Source organism: Podarcis cretensis, assembly GCF_951804945.1.
Source record: "Podarcis cretensis genome assembly, chromosome: 9".
NCBI lineage: Eukaryota > Metazoa > Chordata > Lepidosauria > Squamata > Lacertidae > Podarcis > Podarcis cretensis.
Genome location: NC_137178.1, coordinates 47,185,820 through 47,202,456, shown reverse-complemented (window position 1 = coordinate 47,202,456; position 16,637 = coordinate 47,185,820). Strand labels below are relative to the sequence as shown.

At 40.0% G+C, this 16,637-nt stretch overlaps 1 long non-coding RNA gene across 1 annotated transcript; it reads left to right on the top strand.

The window, feature by feature from the left end:
• Nucleotides 1-11,021: 11,021 nt before the first annotated feature.
• On the top strand, nucleotides 11,022-13,071 carry LOC307224151. Its single transcript, XR_013842445.1, has 3 exons — nucleotides 11,022-11,197; nucleotides 11,305-11,494; nucleotides 12,914-13,071. It is a non-coding gene; the product is annotated as an uncharacterized lncRNA (long non-coding RNA).
• Nucleotides 13,072-16,637: the final 3,566 nt, after the last annotated feature.

The window sequence follows — 16,637 nt, the reverse complement described above, 5'->3', positions numbered from 1 at the left end:
AAGAGCTAAGTAATAAGACTGTGGTTGAAGTACTGTTTGTATGTTCCTTTCAACATGTGGCAAACTTGGCAAAATATTCTGGTGAAGGTTGTTTCTGATTCATTTCTCCTTCTAGGGTTGTATTAAAATCACATCTGTTTGGAACAAACATGTACCAAGCTTTTTATCCCTGTGCACTGCAAGGTGTAACCAGGTTAATAATCATAATTTTGACTGCTTTAATATATGAATTGAACAGTGATGTTTCTTTTAAGCTTGCCTTTATTGTACATGGCTTAAACCAGGTATGGTTCAAAATAAAACTTGTGGCGCTCATTCACAACTTGAGCTCAGGCAACTCATTTGACCTCCATCTGACACAATCTACCCAGCAGACAAAAAAGCGAAGATCACTCAAGAGCACATGCTGCATTTGAGCAGACCTTCCTTGACGAAATAAATTACAGGAGAACAAAAGGGAGAGAAGAAAGCTGTGATTCTTATTGCCAAAGTCACAAAGCTATAGAAACATAAATTGGAAATGAACAAGAGGGATCTTGGCTGCCAGGTTCGCTTTGATATTTGGAAAACAACGTTTTTATTGTGAGATACAGATATGGGAGGTCTCTTGTGAATCTGTGGTATGTTTGTTAACCTGGTTCCCTTTTTGTTTTTCCTCAAAATGCACTATGTAAAGCTTTCGCTCTTACTCTTTCCTTAATACCTTGTTTCCTCGGAGACCCAACGAAAGTTACTTGATATCGCATTATTGATACCTTTTGCAGAGTTAAATATATATTTTTCTCACAGGGCCAATCTGGCGTCAACAATGTAGCAACTCTCCTTTAAAAGCTACCTTTATACATCCATACTTGTCTTTATTATGCATGTTTGTTTTAAAAATGTTGGCTTTATCTATAGGTTGATAAAGTTCATGTCTGCTTTTTATAAAAGTTTGATCTTATCAGTATTTTTAATGAATATATTGTGCTTTGGAACTCATGCTGGCTACACATTTAACACTTCAAAACTGGGAAGCGATATCTCCCTCCATCCTGCCCCAATTATACAATGGACAGAATACATAGTCAGCTAGCTGCCTGCAGTGACAGAGGAAGGGGATTGTGGGGTGTGTGGGTCGCCCCAGGTGTCATCACTGAGCGGGGTGACAAAATGACAAAATATGAGGTTTTTTATTTTAAAAAATGGGCTCACGAAACTTTTTAGTTCAGTCAACAAATGTAAAGAAACGCAGCTGGCACTGGGTGCCGCACCACAAGGGCCGGCACCTACCACGGGGCCTGCAGCGTTCCCGAGCCACACGTCTCTCCTGGGAGTGACTTGGTGGCTTGGGCACCTGCAGGCTCTGTGGTGCTTGAAACAGCAGCGTGGGGCTTGCGTCTGCCCACCGCCTCTCCCTCAACCACCCTACAGCTGAGGGGGAGGCAGTGCAAAGGCTAGACACAGCGCGCCCTGCCCCCGGATGCAGGACGTGCGTGCCACAATGGGCACCCAAGCGGCTAACTATGCCGCTGACTGCCTGACCTTCCATGAGTGAAAGAAAGAGGGAAAACTTTTAAGTATACAGTGGTACCTCGGGTTACATATGCTTCAGATTACATACACTTCAGGTTACAGACTAACCCAGAAATAGTACCTCAGGTTAAGAACTTTGCTTCAGGATGAGAACAGAAATTGTGTTCCGGCAGACCGGCAGCAGCAGGAGGCCCCATTAGCTAAAGTGGTGCTTCAGATTAAGAACAGTTTCAGGTTAAGAACGGACCTCCAGAACGAATTAAGTACTTAATCCGAGGTACCACTGTATTGACTCTAGACCTAGATCGATTTGCATGAATGGACACTGCATATGGACTACTGGCTGTAGCTCCCTCACCCCCACCCCTGAGATAGGCACACCAAAAACATTATCATTTTTTATTTTTTTATTGTTCATTTGCTGCATTCTGCTGCATTTGTTTTACTTTGGTTTTGCTTTCGTTTGACTTTGGCGTGTTCAACTTCACATCGGCTTCCATCATGCTTAGAATAAATCTGTCTTTATTTTCTGTCTTTCTCATCACACACACACACACACACTGAGGATTTCAAGGACATGCTGATAACCTTAGTTATATGTAGGCTACCTGTATATCTTCAAGGGAAATCATTCATCTATCCTATGTCCTGTGCTCAGTTTCATTTTGATGCAGTGGCGGACAGTTTTCTTGAGGGCATGAGGCTCAGACAATCGGCACTAGCTTAAACAACTACCTATTAAAAATTAAAGAAGACGCAGTCAGTTGCTCACAGACAACTCACACCAATCTTTTTGGGCTTATTTCCTTTTAATTTAACACAATATAAAATATTTATAGTGAAACATAAAGCCAAGGCAAGCTGTGTAAATAACCAGCATACTTTTGCAAATAAGCCACTTAAAGTTAATCCTTTTATCGTTAATCACTAGCAGAGTGGCACGGAGAATATTTTCAAACCCATGATTAGCTACCAGCAGTATCTTGTTGCACTTTGTTTACAGCTGCAAATGCAAATGTCAGTTTTATAGCCCTCACTTTCGTCCTGACAGCTGTGAAGGAGGAAATTCAAAAATGAAAATGGTGCTTTTAGCATTAAGATTGTTCTGAGTATGTTTCATGGCAGGCCATTGGGGAGGGAGGGGTGGAACCAGAGTTGCAAAACAACAAGAAGGGCCCAACACAGTATTCTTGTGTGCATATGGCACACATATGTTACAATTAGTGTATCATCATCATCATCATTATCATCACATTCATTGAACACAAAGAGGATGCTTTTATGGAATTTTATACTGTATTGTAGATTTTGTTACATAGTTAATATGTTGTATATGAGTGGGCAGTCTATAAATGTTTCTAAATCAATCAAATCAAATCAAATTAACGGGCTAGTGTTGTTTGAACCAGAGCATTATTTTCTGTTCCACACAGTATTTGTTGCATGCAGCACTGCTGCAGTTCTGCTGCAATTCATCTTCTGCCGAGAGTTACGTTGTTTGTCTTGTGTTGAAATTACATAACTTACAAAATTTACATAATTAATTGCGTAATTTACATTATTCCACCCCATTCATTTCATTTCAAAGGGAACACAGTGCAAATTGGGTGGGGGTTTATAATCAATTCCATATCATTCGTAGACTGAAAGCAACAGCAGCAGTGAATACAGGATACAGATTGTGATTCCTGGATTGATTTCTGTTCTGGACGTGGGGTGAATAAGTGAACATCAACAATCCCCACTCCTGTTTCCAGTTCTCTGACATCTCTGATAAGAATGTCATACTGGTTTGTTTGTTGGCTGGTTTGCTCAATCAGCTGTTTTTATCACCTTTTCTGCTTTTGTTGATTCTGCTGATGTGATATTATGTTTTATTATATTTGATTCTGTTCCTTCTACAATTGTTCAAAGCCACTCTGGGAGATCTGTAAATGGAATGGCAACATACATATTCAGTTTTGAATGACTGAGTATTTGTAGCAATGGCTTGCATTTCTGTGGGACTGGCATGTATAGATTCACTAAATCGTTCCTTGTGAAGCTTCCATCAGTGACTGCTTCTATCCAGAGAAAATAATTTCCTAATGGTAAACTACTGCACTAATATTTATTGCTGAGATTCATATTTCACTTTATTACTACTTTATCCTGTCTCTCCACTGTCTCTCCAAGCTTACCCCACCTCTTCATCATTTTCTTTTCCATTTATTGGTTTTCCATTTCTCCTTGACTAATCATCTTGTATTTTTATATAGCCTGAAGGACTGCAGCCAAAATGCCACTTTTAATCTCATTTTCTCTTTCCAGCCTGCATTTTGCTAATCTTCTTTTCTTATACCATTCGCAATTAACGTATCCCATTAGTGTTCTAGACTATCAATGTTTCATTTGCTCAAAGGATTAATGTTGAAAAATGTATTAGTGCTAATACATAGTAAATGAGGGAAGGATTCCATTTTATGTCTTTGACATCAGCATTTTCTATAAAAACAAGGACAGCCAGATTATCTTAACTTCTAACTAGAATTTGGTGATAACTACAACTTTCTTGAGTTTGCTTTTCAAAATAGATGAAGGAATTCCTGGTAAAATTAGTTTGTCAATTTCTGTTTGGCTTGCATCTCATTTAACCTGTTCTGTAAATGTTTCACAAAGAAGATATTTAGATTTATCTCCCTGCTCTTGAGGCATCTACCTACTTTGCCCTGCTAACACTGGTAAAGATAGTAAAAACAGAAAAGGTTTTTATTTTTAAGAAACACAGAGGAATGGATACAAGTCCACATTTCCTATTGTTCATTTAATTGCATTTACTTCCCAATAAGTATGCTTAGGAGTACAACTATATATTCTTAACATTGTCATTATTTTAAACCTGTGCAATACAATGAAATACTATTCTGTTTTTGGTAAATGTTGATTTTAAAAAACTTCCTTTTTGGCTTACTGGCAAAGTCCCAATTGAAGGAACTAATTGAAAACTTTATGAAATCCAGGAAACTCTATGAGTTTATATAGAATCTTATTTATCTGTTGCCAAATTACTGTAGTTAAACATAAATCATCACTCAGATTAGTAAAGTTACCACAATGAAAGTTTGTAGAGATGTGCTTTCATTTGAAGTAGCAAGTTTGGCTCAAGAGTCAAACCAAGAAAGAATAAAAGAATAAGCCAGACTCTTTGAAGTCAAAGAAGATTTAAAACAACAGATTTTACTTACCTACACCTATAATGGGAAGCGGGTAGCACTGTGGGTTAAACCACAGAGCCTAAGGCTTGCCGATCAGAAGGTCAGCGGTTTGAATCCGCACGATGGGGTGAGCTCCATTGCTCGGTCCCTGCTCCTGCCAACCTAGCAGTTCAGGTAGATACCTAGCAGTGCAGGTAGATAAACAGGTACCGCTCCGGCGGGAAGGTAAACAGCGTTTCTGTGCACTGCTCTGGTTCACCAGAAGCAGCTTAGTCATGCTGGCCACATGACCTGGAAGCTGTACGCCAGCTCCCTCAGCCAGTGCCACAACCCCAGAGTGCCACAACCCCAGAGTCGTCCGCAACTGGACCTAATGGTCAGGGGTCCCTTTACCTTTTACACCTATAATGTTGGAAAGAAGCAATATCTTGAATTAACAACACAAGGAGATGAATCAAGGACATTGTTTCCATACTTAAGAAGAAAAAGGAACTGAAACATTACCAGAAATTACATGGAAAAGAAGGACGTCCAGGTATAGGAGGAGACCAATAACTGAAAACATCCCATCATAAATAGCAGCTTACATTGAAGCCCAGCAAACAACTTTGAAGCCTAGTTTCTAGCTAGGTTTTCAAATATGGTTATTGGTGACCTTCAACACTGGTTATAAGTTATTTTTGTGGGAATCGCATTGGCGACCCCAACACAAATAAAGTACATGAACGCATAGGCTTGGTGGTTGTGTGTTGTGCTGTCTTTTGAACACAACAACCAAAAGTTTGTAAAACATAGTTTCAGCTGAAATGGTCAGTATAATCTGCCCTGGTAATGCTTAGCCCTTTGGAGATATTAAAACATCTACTTGTACCCTGTTAAAGAAAATGTAAGTGATATAGAGGGTAAAACCCAAGTTTGCTGAAGATAAAGACATAACAATTCATGTTTTATCCAGCTCTGGGGAGTTCCACCTGGGCCAATTCAGAATAATGAACAAAGAGAAAATCTGAGGAGAGAATCCACATAATATGTCAATGTTCATGAATCAAAGTAAGCGGTCCACTTGGGAGCTTTTTTTCAGTGCTATCTGACAATTTAATAATATCCACTACAAAGCGCTCTATCTAGAACACTGGAAACGTTTAGGATATTAGTGTCAAAATGTTGTACAAAGCAAGGAGCTAGAAAATAAAGTATCTTTTTTTAAAAGAAAAAAAAAAACAACCACAAGTATTTCTAAATTGTACACAGTTTGTCTTGGACATCCATAGCCCCACATGCATCATAGCACCTACAGTTTTATTTTATGTTCTCTTAATTAATGTGAATTAATCTGGGGAATATAATCCTTGAAAGAGCCAAAGATTCAATAATAAAATATCTCTTTCTCCTGCTCTGCTCTCTTAGAAGCTGGGATGGTAGGAAAGCCCAGCTGCTTTACAAAACATAAAAGAAAGCATTAAATGGACCCCTGATAGCAATATTCCCACAGCTTTCTTGCGCATGATTGGGCTGGTGGGGTTGTTTACTTTGGCTTTCCTCCTTAAACAATTTAAAATGTTGGCACTGCTTTTATACTGACAGGGTTTATCACTCTTTCACCATAATACATTGGGTGCTCTCTTAAAACACAAGTATTCTTCTGGATAGAAGAGGCGAATACATGAAAATATCCTGAGTAAGACCTCTATCTGCACATAGATGCAAATACCATTAAATCTGTATTGTCCAAAGCTTGGTTGCCAGGCTCCCATTTTATTCAGAGGTATGTCCTGCTGAAGTCATCAGGACTTAAATTCAACATGCCACTGGTAAGATCCACATTTATTTTTCAGCCAGCTGGAATTGTCATCTGTTCTGTCAGTTAAATTCTAGGCATCAAACAGCTTTGTGCTTCCACAGAAGTGCCCTGAGTTGAAGTTCCAGACAATAAAAACTCAAGTACTTTCCCTCAACTGGACTGGTGTTTCGACTAGCATGTACTTACTATGTTATTAAATTCCTGGAAATTCAGCTTGTTTATCCTGTCTGCTTACTGATATATTGAACTTGATAGCTCAAAGTCTTCAGTATAGGAGACCTGCATAATATCTAAGGCCTAATTAATTATTTCCTCAGTGAAAGGGATGAATAAGAGACTACTTCAATGTGTTGTAGAAGCCAAAGTTAGTAAGAAATTGTACCCATGCCAGACCTTATTATGTCATGAAATAGAACATTTGTGCTTTAATTATAACCACCTAATTGGGTCAGAGGATGACAGAGGACAAGATGGTTGGACAGTGCTCCTGAAGCTACCAACATAAGTCTGACCAAACTGCAGGAGGCAGTGGAAGACAGGAGTGCCTGGCATGCTCTGGTCCATGGTGGTCACGAAGAGTCGGACACAACTAAATGACTAAACAACAACAACGGGTCAGAAAACATGGGAAATATTTTTCTTAATAATATTCTAGCATGCGGAAGGCCAAATATTTGGACTAGAAGGATCACAACATCCAATCTAGTAGAACCAAGCCAACATCTGATTTCTTTAATCTGAATGAACCACATTTTCATTTTCAACTTTTACATTCAAGTGTATGCTACTTTTACATATTTTAATGAATAAAACATAAGAATTTTATTGTGTTACCATTTACCATTTTCTATCTGAAGATTTGATTAAGCAGAAACTGAAATATAATGCAATGCAGCTCTTAGCTCCAGAAATACTGGGCGGGTGTCTATAAAAAGCATGGAGAATGCATGAAGCTTAACCCATTGCTTGAAATATATTATCAAGACAGAGTATTTGCAGGCAATACAATATTCATATTTACATGAAGAAGAAAACTTCCAAGTTATAAACTGATTCCAGTTATTAATCTCTTTTATTATTGCTTTTTTAAAAATAGCAGAAGAAAAAATTCCAATTAAAATCCTGAAACTGCTATGTTTATTGCAGCATATTTCAAAAAACATCATGATAAAACACAATTTGATAGCTGAAAAGGGTAATGTTGCAGACTTATGCTGTAATTAGAAAGAGTGTATTCTGCAATTTATATATTAGATGAACTAAAATCATTGGAAATCTGGTATCATGAATAACATACTTTGGTCTCAATTGCTGCCAACATGATGCATCCTTCAACAGACAACACCCAGGGGAATGCACCCCTTAACAGAAGAAAAGGTTCCTCACCCATCTCTGTGCCCAGCTATGCAGTCTGGCATAGACCATATCCCAAAAGATTGTCAATGATTGCCACCCCCCCAGGAATCTGTCCCCTGTTGTGCATTACAGCATCCAACAATTGGGCATGGCAGCAGTTGTTGGAGTGTTGTGGGTATCAAGGAGTTAAACACTCTGTGCTGATTGGGAATGTTGACTCAGCAGCATGTGATGACTAAGCATCACAAGACATGGAGCATTGTCTAATTGATCCCTTGCCCATGAATATAGGGAGCCATGGTTGACTTCCCTCTGTTGCTGTTAGTTGTTGTTCTTGTTGGTTGGCCTGCTGTTTGTTAGTTGGAAGAGATGTGAAGAGGTGACGGCTTCTCCCTGAATGTAATTTCACCTGTGTGCTCTGTATTCTGAATGTACTAAGACTGCTTGCTTTACGAAGCTGCAAGACTGCAACTGAATAAAGCCTTTCTGAAAATCCAGCTTCCTGTGGGGCTTCTGTACATCACAACAGCAGTGGTGGACTTTGGGCTCTCGAATTCCAGCAGCGCTGTGTGAGACACTAAAATTAGGTGTGAAGCACACCGGAAGCTTTATGGGCATTTTCTTATACTACAAAAATTCAGAGGACTATAGGAAAAACCCATTTCAAATGTTATGCAGTATGCTTGCCATTGAGAAAATATCATTCTACATGAAAGTATATTTGTATGGCACATATCTCATGTGATTCAACTTGAATTTAGCCATACCAATGAAAGAAACCAAGAACATCAAACTTAAAATTGAGCCAAGCCACTCAGAACCTAAATGGTCTCTTGCATGGAAAAGCTTGCATTTTTGCTGGTAACCATGACACTATGTTAATTAGTGAGATTGTCTTTTGTGGTACTCAACAGTGTTTGAATTTAGTGCAATATTTTCTGCAACATTCATTCAATGTAATGACAAAGTCCAGGGTCAAAGCTTACCCTCCACTCAGACCCTCCAAGTGTCCCTATTTTCCAGGGACAGTCCCAGATTTACAGAAGTCATTTTAGTTTGACATTTGATTCTGGAATGTCCCACTTTTCCTTAGGACATCCCTGTTTTCATTGGAGAACTGTTGGAGGGTATGAATTTATCCAATCCCTGAACCATCTGAAGGAAGGTCTGCATAGGGGTTTTTTATGTTTAATGTTTTATTATGTTTTTATGTATGTTGGAAGCTGACCAGACTGGCAGGGACAACCCAGTCAGATGTATGGGGTATAAATAGTAAAATTATTACTGTATTATGGAATAGGGTGTCCCTTTTTTCATCAGATAAATGCCTGAGGGTTTGTCCACCTTTTGTCCACTTGAACACCTGGAGCCAAAAATGTTAGAAGGAAATATACCTACAGCAGTTAAATTTTTAACAAATTTATGAAATTTCCTCCAATTTGCAAAAAAAGTGTTGATCTTAGAAAACATGTCAATGAGATCACATCAGTATTGCTCACAGATTTTTAACCCCAGTTTCAAATATATCATTATTTTGTTCAAATGCATCTGTGCTTTCCTAATTAATGCCTTCATTTCCTGGTTTACTTCCATAATCAGTGGCATTTTTCACAGACCTGAAGCAAAGTAGCAAATAAAGAGCAAATGTCTGCCAACAGCTGCACAAGGAACCTAATTAGATACCTCTTTACATTTGTTTTGAAATGCGTAATTGGTTTAGAAAATAATGTGTCACTGAGATACCATTACTTAAAAGACTCTTGTTGTGTCTTCATAAGTATAGATTGGAGCATCTATATCTGATTGCTTGAGTGATGCCGTATATCTTCTTTTTTTAATCTATTGCCAGGGCCACGTTAAATTTAATAATTTATTTTCAGTTCCTTGGGCCTTGCAGCTGAAATTACTGAGCCTGCTAAGATTACTGATGACTGATTAGGAATTTTATCCTCAATCATCCTCCAGTTTATAAGCATTTTGCTGTTTCTAGTCAATCTCCTGCTTGATGCTGCTATATTTGGACATTAATATTCCTCTAGGGACGCAGGTGGCGCTGTGGGTAAAACCTCAGTGCCTAGGACTTGCCGATCGTATGGTCGGCGGTTCGAATCCCCGCAGCAGGGTGAGCTCCCGTCGTTCGGTCCCAGCTCCTGCCCACCTAGCAGTTCGAAAGCACTCTTAAGTGCAAGTAGATAAATAGGGACCGCTTTATAGCGGGAAGGTAAACGGCATTTCCATGTGCTGCGCTGGTGCTGGCTCGGCAGCTGCAGCTTCGTCACGCTGGCCACGTGACCCGGAAGTGTCTTCGGACGGCGCCGGCTCACGGCCTCTAGAGCGAGATGAGCACACAACCCTAGAGTCGGACACGACTGGCCCTTACGGGCAAGGGTACCTTTACCTTTATTCCTCTAGCCTTTTGACCACACAGTGTTCGGAATTTAGAAGCACAGCAATGTTCTTCACATATATTGCAGGTCTGGACATGACTGCTTCAGGGATAGCTAGCTGGCAGCTTGTGGGCCATACCTAGGTTTCATTTTGTTTTCCATGGTTCCTCTTTCCATTGTTCAACCCATTCTACCAGCTATGGGCAGCTGGCCTGATAAGTTGGAAGTGACACCTCACATAGTACATTAATATGTGTGTTTAGTACAGGACATCTCTCTGTGGAATTGTTCACATGGAGGGCTCACTGTATGTAATGGAGCTCAAATGGCAGATTGGGAGGAGTGGTGGATTGTGAACCTCCATCTGCCACCCACTGCTGCCAGATCTGCGGTATTCGCCCAAGGTTTTAAATCACCCAAGGAGCCGCCATGCATACATGGGCAACACAATGTTCAATACAACAATGACAAAATGTGTGTGCAGCCCCTTTTACTGTGCTTGCCTTCTACATTTGAGCAATGTGTGAAGAGGGCTTGAATCTCATGGACTTCCAAGGGACTGAATCAACTAAGGTTACAGCCACACCTTACATTTAAAACACTATCACACCACTTCCAACAGCCATGGCTTCCCCCAAAGCTTGTTATGGATTCTAAGAGTTGTTAAGAGACTCCTCCCAGAGTTCCCAGGGAATAAGGACTTTTTTTTAGATGGCTTATTAGTTGTATCTCTTACACCACAATTAGAAAAGCAATCCATGCGCTTTCTCAGTTACACCCTGTCAAAGTGGGTATATGCCTCACTGTGACTTATTTGAGTGTGGTAGCAGATATCCTCTCATCCGAGTTGAAAGAGTAATGAGTAGATGACAGGAGTCATATTTGCATAAGAAAAGAAGCGTCTGGGTTCCAAACAGCGCATGCTGTAATCCAGTCATACTGAGGTAAGATTTAAAATGTCATAAAATATGAAATGCGGCTATCTTTCAAGTCATTTTAGCACAACCTTCACTCAGAAATATTTCCCACTTTCCAACCTCCAACTATCCAGCCCCCTGCCCACCCCCCAAAAAATGGAACAGAGGAGCTCACATACTGCATGGAGGATGAAGATTGATCTGAATAACCCCAAATGCTTAACAGTGCACCTACCTAAGAGAAAATATGCACATTCATAAAAAGCAGATTGTATAGCTGTCCTGGAACTCTACAGAACTCTACCATTACAGCACTGCCACCAGGTAAGCCTGTGAGTCCATGAGTTTGGGGTGGAAACTGGTGGCTGAAGCATCACCTCTGGGGGTGACAGCAAGTTCTGTGGCGGCAGGTGCCAGCCATGGTGTCAACTCAAGTGGGCCCTGCTGGAGTGCGTGGGCCTCAGCAAATGCCCCACTATGCCAGGTGCTGATGCCAGGACTGATCTAAATCTTTATGAGAGCAGATAATGGTAGTGATGAGACAGGGCAACTAGAAACTTCATCATACGGAGTGCAATGAGATTTCCAGATTTATTACTGGGCTTTAAAAACCCCCAAGGTTTATTGTAAAATAGTTCTGTTTGCCAAGCCCACCTCTAAATCAAATCAGACTAGTCCACTGATATGTAGATACCTCTGAATAGTCCTGTCTCTGCGGAAGTGTAACTGTGCTGTAATATTTGTGCTGGACCATTCAGACATGCAAGTACTCAACTGATATTACCATCACCAAGTGATCCTCACATGCTCCTAGTTGCACAAACTCAAATATTGTTTTCAATTTTTTCCCTTTTCCCCTGTTGCTAGACAAACACATATATTTTAACTACTTAATATTGAAAAGGACAGTTCGTGTATTAGTAAGCAACCACTGGAGGGGGTGGGATACACATAAAAGCCACAAGCTACAAATATGATTCTCTATCTCTTTCTCTCTGTCTGTCTCTGTCTCTCTATCTCTCATCATATCTTAAATTCATTATTGATACATTCCCATACACTCCCCTCCCATTGAACTCAGCGGCTAAAATCTCCGTGATTTTAATTGTTTTGTTATTTGTTGTAAATTGCATTGGGCAAAGACTTTGGGGGAAGTAGCTCAGGATTTTAAAATAAATATGTAAATAACGGAGGAGCTGGATTTCACTGTTCTTTCACGCATATGCTTATTTCAAATGTCAAAAAAGACACAAAATATGTAAATGCCAAAAAAGTATCTTCTCCACTTCTCTGAAGACAATGAGAACAATAATTAGGACATTGTCAAAAGCAAACTACTTGAAGAAATAAAAATTGTAATCTTGAGGGGCCTCCCCCTCCATACTGTGCAGTTTGGCCTCTACTTATGCAAAAACACCCATCAGAATATGACGACTGAAACGTTTTTCAGAAGATCCACATGTAATTTACTGAAGGTAACACAGTTTTTATGCAAATACAGAAAAGGAGTTAGCTATCTACCTTCCATTTGCGTAATGGTAGTTAATGCTCTTAAAGTACTTTGGAAGCGGAAATTGCTATATAATTGCTTATTATTACACTATTATTAGTCATGCACACCCATTTCTCTGTAGCTACTTCATTATTCACCTTACACTCAGTCACAAGCCCCATTTTCTGCCAAAGTCACTCTTGACATGTGGAACGTTCCAAAGTTTATCTCTTTATCCAATTATTATCCAGCTTATCCTGGACCTAACAAGAAAAGAAAACTCTGGATGTTTCTGCATGAGGACATGGAGCCATCCATACCCACTTCTTCTGTGTGCATTACCAAAATGCAATGATTCATCTACACCCTTTTTTAGCCATAGATTTTCCATTGGTATTCCACTGTTTCCATCCACACAAGTGACGTATGTTTCTGTTCTCTGTTTATGCCCTTCCCATCACGGCTCACTCAACCTTCCATGATCTTTTCCCTTTCTGCACCTCTGTGTGTGCACCTTTTATTTTATTTTTCCATAGGAAGTGCACAAGAAGTGATTGAAGATGTTCGAAGTGAGGGAGTTTTCTTTATTGTAAAGCCCTTTGTTTTTATTGTGAAACTAAGGTGGGTGGGGGAAATGACACCCATGAGTTGTGTTTCCCCTCAAACAAGCTTCTGCTTGTTTAGAAAACGTAAGTTGTGGTTAAACTGAGGTGTGTACATTTGAGACATCCAATGGGCATGTGCAGTGGCAGTGCATGCAAAGGTGTGAGTTCCATTGAATAGGAAACAGGTTGAGGGGAAACTAAGCAGGCAATGTGCATTGGGTGAAGACATACCCTCCCCTTCTCTGGTGTATACAGCAATGTAAAAATGTTGCTTGAAATGCAGTAGAGGGGAACAAACTTGCTTCATTTTAAGCCACTAATGTGTACTTAACTTCAGTCATGCTCACAACATGCCTGTGAGACATGTGGTTGTTAAAGGCCTTCCAAGTTAAGAGAATCATAGAAGGAAGATTCCCAGCTACACATCTGCATAGCTCTATCAGTGGCCACCTGAAGGAAACTGCAAGAATTGGTACAGGCTTCCTCACACTTTTATATTAAATTTTCTATATTCAGTGAACATCAGAACAATTCTTCGAGATCTCCAAGGCAGTGATTCATTGAATAAATGAAGTAGCTGCTTTTAAGAAGGGCAGCACTGTCATTTCAGTCAGCTACTCCTTGGGTCTCATTGTTCTAATAAAATACCATCAGAGAAATCCTTCCCGGTTAGCCTGGCGCTGCATCTTTCTTGCTTCTATTTATCCTGCTTTCCTCCCCCTCCTCTCCCCTGCGCCACACACAAACAACTTTACTAAATTTGAAAGCGTTCAGAAAGAGCAAGAAATGGATGGTGAACTCTATTTCATGCTGAAGATCAGCAGGGGCTGTTTTTTGAAGGGCTTCAATTTTTCTCTGAGTGTCAGGAAATCAGATTATTACATCCAGCTGCAAGCTGTTTTGATTGAACTGAAAGTCTGATTTAATTTGATACAAATGGCAAATTACTCTCCTATTTATCCTTGGAAATATATGTAGTTGTGAAGTACTACATTTCACGATGGCCTCGAAAGCTGAGGTAGAAATGATGGGTTTCCAAAATAGACACTCTTATGTGTCAGCAAACGATATGAATATGCTTATTTACAAGTGCAGGGACAGATTTCCAATAGTACTTTGGCACCCATCAGCTCCCATTTAAACAAGTGCCCAGATTTTTTTCCTCAGCATCCCCATCAGCTGCTGTTGAGAGATGATGGCTGATAAAATTTGATGCCATCTGGACACCTTATTTAGGTCACTGTCTATTTTAAAACTACTGATTTACGCATTATTGCTGAATAATGTAAAGGACATTTTCCCATCCTATTCCTGAAGTATGCTTAAAAGACAATGGAAGGAACTTCAGTTCAACCCACAACACAATGCCTTTATGTAAATAACACCTCCTGGAAATACACACAATTTCCTGTTAAGGATATTTGCTCTAAGGTAACCTGTCATAATATTAGTCTCACTTGACATATGTGTGGGCAGCACAGTCCTTCAGCTGCTCTGCGCCATTAAACTCGGTGCTGATTTTCCCAGATTTGTTGGAATAGAGCATTGGCAGTAAGTCAAATCTTTCTCTAGGAGATTGCTTACATGATCCACACAAGCCCAGTAGCACCTTAAAGACTGACAAGTTTATGACAGTATAAATGTTTGTGTTTTCGATATGATCAGTTATCCCAGGATAGCTCATCAGAAGACTTGGGATGGCAAAACAATCCTTCACTACAAGGGAGAATAGCTTGTGTGCTGTAAAACTCCCTGTTATTGTTACTTTCCAACAGCTGTTGGACCCTTGAGATTTACTGAGACTTACTCTAACTGCTGATGTTATAATTGTATAGAATTTTTTGCACTCGTTAGGAAACTCTAGTTGTGCTTTTCTTGCATTTTGATTTGCTTACTGCAGGGATGGAGAAGCTTTATCAGATTGTGGGCCACGTTCGTTCCCTCGCAGATGACACTTCAGGGGATGCATACCAGTGGTGGGCGGAGCCAGAGGCAAAAATGGGAGGAGCAAAGGGTGCAACTCTTACCATTGTACAATGGACTACATTCCAGCCCTGCAAAAAACAAGGATTTCTATACACACACACTCTACTCACATCTCTCCATTCAGGCAAGCAATGGTTAAGAACACATTTCAGCCTTGCAAAATAACTCTTGGATGGCACAGAGCAGAGTTGGTGCAGAGTCTGAAGAGCCAGATAGAGAAGGCTTGAGAGTTACATTTGACCCCTATGTCTAAAGTTCCCAGTAGGGATAAGTGGCCTGTTGTGTGACCCACTTTGATTATGGGTGCTTGATGATTTTTTTCTTTGCTAATTCCTATACAAACTGACCTGATCTGTACCAGCCTTTGATTTTTGTACTTTTCTGAATTTGGCAATACAGCTTTTGGTTCAAAAAGTGTGCTGGCATGCATGAAAATGTGCATTTTAGGATAAAATGCATTTAGAAATGAACACTTTGAAAGAAAATACCCATACAAATGCACTCCAGATATGTGCTGATTTTTAAAACTGCACACCAACTATTGTGACGTTGCCAGCGCAGACCAAAGGTTCATCACACTTTTTTTTAACCCCCCTGGCATTGTGCTTTGGACATGCAAGGCTAGTAACAAAGGCCAATTTCACTATTTGCAACAGGTGTGGGGAACCTATTTCAGCTCGAGAGCTATTTTACCTTCTGGGCGACCAGGGGAACCTGGGCAGATCAATGAATGTAAACACTACCATAGTATAGCAGGTGGATTTCTACACACATTTCTCTCTATCCTCCATCCAGACAAGCAAGAAGCATTCTCAGCATTCAAGAACATATTCCAGTCAGGCAAGAGCACACCAGGGGTGTGTGGAGCAGGGTCACTGAGGGCTGTGGCCCAGGGAGACTGGCTGTGGCCTGGGGGTAATCTTGAGGTCTACAAAGAAATGCCTATGTTCAGCCTTCAGGTCTGAGGTTCCCAAGCCCCCAATTTATAATGAGTCAATCTGGTGAAATGATATAGGAAGGCCTGATTAATATTTGATCTGAAACCAGAGGATAAAGGGGTCAGGCTCACCCAACACTCTTTAAATAAGTCTTTGATTGGGGTATGACTCATTGGCTTCCAAATTCTTGGTTTCTCTTTCTTCTGAGATCTGTCATTCACCTCAATTTCTGGTTTCATTCCTTGTGTGCGGGTTTTTTTTTAATTAAAAAACTATACTACAGAAAGCTGCATATCAATAGTGTTGATTCAGACCGATTAATTTCCTTGATTGCTAACATTAAATTTAAAGTTGGCACTTTAGAAATGTGTTCAGAAGCAATATGTGCAAAGAATACTGAACTGCCCAATGTTGTATTCCCAGTGGAGGATATTCATAACGCTTAT